This window comes from Dendrobates tinctorius, unplaced genomic scaffold (genome assembly GCF_039654945.1).
Source record: "Dendrobates tinctorius isolate UK_male_01 unplaced genomic scaffold, ASM3965494v1 ptg000001l, whole genome shotgun sequence".
In the NCBI taxonomy this organism is placed as follows: domain Eukaryota; kingdom Metazoa; phylum Chordata; class Amphibia; order Anura; family Dendrobatidae; genus Dendrobates; species Dendrobates tinctorius.
In genome coordinates this window covers 2,008,500-2,015,139 of record NW_027361669.1, presented here as the reverse complement: position 1 = coordinate 2,015,139, position 6,640 = coordinate 2,008,500, and positions in this window count along the sequence as shown.

Sequence of the window (6,640 nt, the reverse complement as noted above, 5' to 3'; positions counted from 1 at the left end):
CTAGTGATTTGTCCTGCAGCAATGCTATCCCGGACTAGCTACGTGACCGCTGCAACCAATCTCAGAACTGGATAGACCGATGTAGAGCACTGCAGCAGGGATGCTGGAAAGGGGCACATTTATCAGTTTAGCAATGTGTCTTTGAGTATTTTATTTTATTGTTATTTTTTTTAACAACTCATCATGAAAATATTCAGTACTAAGTGATTTTCCTATAGTAACTTACAGATATGACCTTCCTTATTTTTGCCTTTGGCTACGCCAAGATGACTGTTGCGAGATAACTATCTTTTGAAAATTAATACTTCTGTATAGGGATGCGGTCAGGCAGCTGTATAAATCATAATGAGATCGAAATGCAGTGCATGGAATGGCCACAGTGTCCTGCCCCGAGCATAACAGCTGCATAGAAATATATGACACTGTAAGGCTCGCATAAGGAGAGCCGCAGACTAGTCCGTGCACTATGTTCTGATCTTGGTCTGACTATGTCCTTATTTTGATTGATGTTATGAGCAACACAAACTTTTTCTATAAAGCTGGTAATCTATTTCCATTTATCTTGGGATATGCCAACTCAATAGCCGAGATAATGAAAAAACGTGTACTCTTCAAATGTCTTGAATTTTAGCAATGTATCTTAAAAGAATGTCATCTCTTGAAAATTCATTAAGGGTTTGGACCTTGTCAAGCAATCTTAATATACAGGATTTATCAGTTAATTGTTAATGCAACCTAACTTAAGGCCCAAACACATTGGAATAAAGTTGAGTGATCCCCAGATCTGCTGGAAATTCAGTATGTATAGAGGCCTCTTGACTCTCCCACGACATATGTAGTCACGAGGTGAACATCCAGCCTGCTGGGAGATTCTCTGGGAGGTAAAATGCTGACACAGGAGTTTGGGAGTGGCCCTATCATAGAGAACACATGAGCATTTGGCTGAGCTGAGCATTAAAGGTAGATAACTGTCAGCAATTTTTTTTCAAAAAAATTTCATTTTAGCCCCAAACCTTTTTACTTTCACAAAAGTAACAGGAGAAGTAGCACCATACAATTTGTTGCGCAATATCTCCTGAGTACACCGATACCCAATATGTGGAGGAGAGCTACAGTTTAAGCTTAGAAGGGAAGGAGCGCCATTTTACTTTTTCAATTCAAAATTTGCTGGAATTATTAGTGGATGCTATTTCGCATTTGGAGAGACCCGATGACCCCATTTTGAAAACTAGACCCCTCAAAGAATGTATCTAGGTGTATGGTGAGCACCTCGAACCCCCAATTGGATCACAGAAGTTTATAATGTAGAACAATGAAAATAAAAAAAATCAAATTGTTCCCACAGAAATGTTCGTTTAGCTCCAATTTTTTTTATTTTCACTATGGTAACAGGAGAAAACGGACCTCAAAATTTGTTGAGCAATTTCACCTGAGTACACCAATACGTGATATATTTAGGAAAACTAATGTTTGGACGCATGGCAGAAGGGCGGAAGGGAAAAGCACCAATTGACTTTTTAAATGCAAAAATGTATGGAATTGAGAGCGGACGCAATGTCGCGTTTGGAGAGACCTTGATGTAACTAAAAAGTGGAAACCCCCCCCCACAAGTGACCCCATTTTGGAAACTAGACCCCTAAAGGAATGTATTTAAATATGTAATGAGCACCCTGAACTCTCTGGTGCTTCAAATAGGTTTATAACTTAGAGCCATGAAATTAAAAAAAAAATCACGTTTCTCAGAAAAATGTTGTGGTAGCCCCAATTTTTAACATGGGTAACAGGACAAAATGCACCAATTTATTGTGCAATTTCTCTTGAGTACGTCGATACCAAATATGTAGTTGAAAACTACTTTTAAAGGCAGAGTGCAAAGCTCAGATTGGAAGAAGCGCCTTTTTGGAGTTCAGATTTTGCTGGAATGGTTTGCGGGTGCCATGACACATTAGCAGAGCCCCTGAGGTGCCAGAACAGCAGAAACCCCCATGAGTGATGTCAGTTTACGAACTACACCTCTCAATGAATTCATCTAGGGGTGCAGTGAGCATGTTGACACTACATGTGCCTCACAGAAATTTATATCATTGGGAGGTGAAGAAAAATAATTACATTTTTACTGCTTAAGGCTATGTGCCCACGCTAGCGTTTTTAAATGCTCAGGAAAAGGATCCCCTTTCCCAGAAAATGCGCGTCTTTTTCCGCGCATTTCTTGCGCGTTTTTTGACGCGTTTTTGACGCGTTTTTTGACACGCGATTTCTGGGAACATTTGGGATGGCTAAAAACGCTGAGCAATGCGGGAATTAATGAGCATGCTGCGTTTTTAGCCGCTAAGCGTTTCCTGAGCGGTTAAAAACGCATGCATTGGCACAAAAAGCCAAAAACGCATGCTAATTAATTTGATGCATCTTTTAAGCATTTCAGCAGCGTCTGATCCAGCACAAATGCTGCAGAAACGCTTAACAAAACGCATCGTGGACACACAGCCTTAATGACATTTTAGTGACAAATTTTTAATTTTTATAAGGGCTAACAGGAAAAACCTAACCTCCCAGTTTGTTTGTTTTGAAATTTCTCCTTTTTGCACCAATACTCTAGATGTAATTGGGCACTTCTTTTGAGGCACAGTACAAAGGTCAAAGGGATGGAGCACCATATTATAGAGCAAATTTTACTGTTATGGTTTGCTGGTGCCAAGACTCACTGGAAAGCCCCTGAGGTGCCAAAACAGCAGATTCCCCCATAACTGATCCTATTTTACATGTCATAGGTTTACCACTACAGCCAGAAGACCGCAGCATCTGATTTCTCCTACTCCTGCACTTCACATTCATATTAAATGGTGTAAAATTATTTTGTTAGTGCAGGGGTTAATCTGCTTTTGAGAGCTGGTGAAGCATTTAGGCTCTTAGCTGTGCACTGTTAGCCACTCCCTTCTCCTATATAAACTAGGTCTTGGTTAGCAATCATTGTCAGAGCTAGCTTATGCTGCATGTCTAGAGGTTGTTGTTGGTTTTTATAGGAGAAGGTGTTTGGTGGGTTTATCTGTGACTGTGGCTAGGTTTTGAGTGTGTCATAATTCCTTTTCTTCTACTACTTTGGTTTCAACTCCATCCTCCACTCCGCAGTGCATTCCTCTGTTATATGTGTGAGTTTGTTTGGTATTTTTAGTTACCCCTGTTCGTATTACCTTGTTATGAAGAGGAGGATGAATGAACTCATGGAGATCAACATCCGACACTGCGGAGACACCATCACGTGTTTCTCAACGCAGTGATTCTAGAGCACTGCACCCATCCCTTATGGGAAATATGTAAAACATGCAAAACAGAAGCCTCGGAGACACCATCACGTGTTTCTCAACGCAAGCAATGACCAGCCAGGTCTTTGCCCGGGAAGGAACAACCACGGGAAGGGCAGTCTCCAATGAAGGAAACCACCTATGCCAAAACATGGTATCCATCCACATACAGCTGTTTCGGGGTATTGCCCCTCATCAGTGTGGAGTAGGAAACTGGCTGGTAGGAGCAATGCCTAGTAAAAAGACTATGAAGAGGAGGATGAAAGAACTCATGGAGATCAACATCCGACACTGCGGAGACACCATCACGTGTTTCTCAACGCAGTGATTCTAGAGCACTGCCCTCATTCCTTATGGGAAATATGTAAAACATGCAAAACAGAAGCCGCGGAGACACCATCACGTGTTTCTCAACGCAAGCAATGACCAGCCAGTTTCCTACTCCACACTGATGAGGGGCAATACCCCGAAACAGCTGTATGTGGATGGATACCATGTTTTGGCATAGATGGTTTCCTTTATTGGAGACTGCCCTTCCCGTGGTTGTTCCTTCCCGGGCAAAGACCTGGCTGGTCATTGCTTGCGTTGAGAAACACGTGATGGTGTCTCCGCGGCTTCTGTTTTGCATGTTTTACATATTTCCCATAAGGGATGGGGGCAGTGCTCTAGAATCACTGCATTGAGAAACACGTGATGGTGTCTCCGCAGTGTCGGATGTTGATCTCCATGAGTTCATTCATCCTCCTCTTCATAGTCTTTTTACTAGGCATTGCTCCTACCAGCCAGTTTCCTACTCCACACTGATGAGGGGCAATACCCCGAAACAGCTGTATGTGGATGGATACCATGTTTTGGCATAGGTGGTTTCCTTTATTGGAGACTGCCCTTCCCGTGGTTGTTCCTTCCCGGGCAAAGACCTGGCTGGTCATTGCTTGCGTTGAGAAACACGTGATGGTGTCTCCGCGGCTTCTGTTTTGCATGTTTTACATATTTCCCATAAGGGATGGGGGCAGTGCTCTAGAATCACTGCATTGAGAAACACGTGATGGTGTCTCCGCAGTGTCGGATGTTGATCTCCATGAGTTCATTCATCCTCCTCTTCATAGTCTTTTTACTAGGCATTGCTCCTACCAGCCAGTTTCCTACTCCACACTGATGAGGGGCAATACCCCGAAACAGCTGTATGTGGATGGATACCATGTTTTGGCATAGGTGGTTTCCTTCATTGGAGACTGCCCTTCCCGTGGTTGTTCCTTCCCGGGCAAAGACCTGGCTGGTCATTGCTTGCGTTGAGAAACACGTGATGGTGTCTCCGCGGCTTCTGTTTTGCATGTTTTACATATTTCCCATAAGGGATGGGGGCAGTGCTCTAGAATCACTGCATTGAGAAACACGTGATGGTGTCTCCGCAGTGTCGGATGTTGATCTCCATGAGTTCATTCATCCTCCTCTTCATAGTCTTTTTACTAGGCATTGCTCCTACCAGCCAGTTTCCTACTCCACACTGATGAGGGGCAATACCCCGAAACAGCTGTATGTGGATGGATACCATGTTTTGGCATAGGTGGTTTCCTTCATTGGAGACTGCCCTTCCCGTGGTTGTTCCTTCCCGGGCAAAGACCTGGCTGGTCATTGCTTGCGTTGAGAAACACGTGATGGTGTCTCCGCGGCTTCTGTTTTGCATGTTTTACATATTTCCCATAAGGGATGGGGGCAGTGCTCTAGAATCACTGCATTGAGAAACACGTGATGGTGTCTCCGCAGTGTCGGATGTTGATCTCCATGAGTTCATTCATCCTCCTCTTCATAGTCTTTTTACTAGGCATTGCTCCTACCAGCCAGTTTCCTACTCCACACTGATGAGGGGCAATACCCCGAAACAGCTGTATGTGGATGGATACCATGTTTTGGCATAGGTGGTTTCCTTCATTGGAGACTGCCCTTCCCGTGGTTGTTCCTTCCCGGGCAAAGACCTGGCTGGTCATTGCTTGCGTTGAGAAACACGTGATGGTGTCTCCGCGGCTTCTGTTTTGCATGTTTTACATATTTCCCATAAGGGATGGGGGCAGTGCTCTAGAATCACTGCGTTGAGAAACACGTGATGGTGTCTCCGCAGTGTCGGATGTTGATCTCCATGAGTTCATTCATCCTCCTCTTCATAGTCTTTTTACTAGGCATTGCTCCTACCAGCCAGTTTCCTACTCCACACTGATGAGGGGCAATACCCCGAAACAGCTGTATGTGAATGGATACCATGTTTTGGCATAGGTGGTTTCCTTCATTGGAGACTGCCCTTCCCGTGGTTGTTCCTTCCCGGGCAAAGACCTGGCTGGTCATTGCTTGCGTTGAGAAACACGTGATGGTGTCTCCGCGGCTTCTGTTTTGCACGTATTACCTTGTTAGTCTGGTTGGTGTACTACGATATACTATTACTTCCCTCTTCCTTGGGTGTGGAAAGGGTACAGACCGAGGGCGGATTCAGGAGCTGAGAGCATCAGAAGTCATCCAGGAAACAGGAATAGGGATGAGGAACCATGCATACCAGGATACGGATAAGGAGCTATGCATACCAGGATAGGGATGAAGAGCCATGCATACCAGGATAGGGATGAGGAGCCATGCATACCAGGATAGGGATGAGGAGCCATGCATACCAGGATATGGATGAGGGGGCCATGCATACCAGGATAGGGGTAAAGAGCAACGTATACAAGGATAGGGATGAGGAGCCACGCATACCAGGATAGGGATGAGGAGCCATGCATACCAGGATAGGGATGAGGAGCCGTGCATACCAGGATGGGTATGAGGAGGCCATGCATACCAGGATAGGGATGAGGGACTATGCATACCAGGATAGGGATGAGGGAGCTGTGCATGCCAGGATGGGGATGAGGGAGCCATGCATACCAGGATAGGGATGAGGGAACCATGCATACCAGGATAGGGATGAGGAGGCCGTGCATACCAGGATGCGGATGAGGGGATAATGCATACCAGGTTTATACTCACGTCAATAAGTTTTCCCAGATTTTTATGATAAAATTAGATGCCTCTGCTTATACTCGGGTCGGCTTATACTCGAGTATATACGTTATATTTTTATTATCATTTTGCAGTTTTTTTAACTATTTTTACAATTTTTTTTTAATTTTTTTACTTAGTCCCTCTATGGGACTTTCACATTTTTTAATTTGATCGCTGGTATAATGTGTTGCAATGACCAGCATTATTGCACCATTGCAATGTATTATACCTATGCAAAAGCATCTTAGACCATGCTCTGAGCGTGGTCTAAGATGCTTTCTGTAGCTTGGTGACCTGGGGGTCATCATGATGAT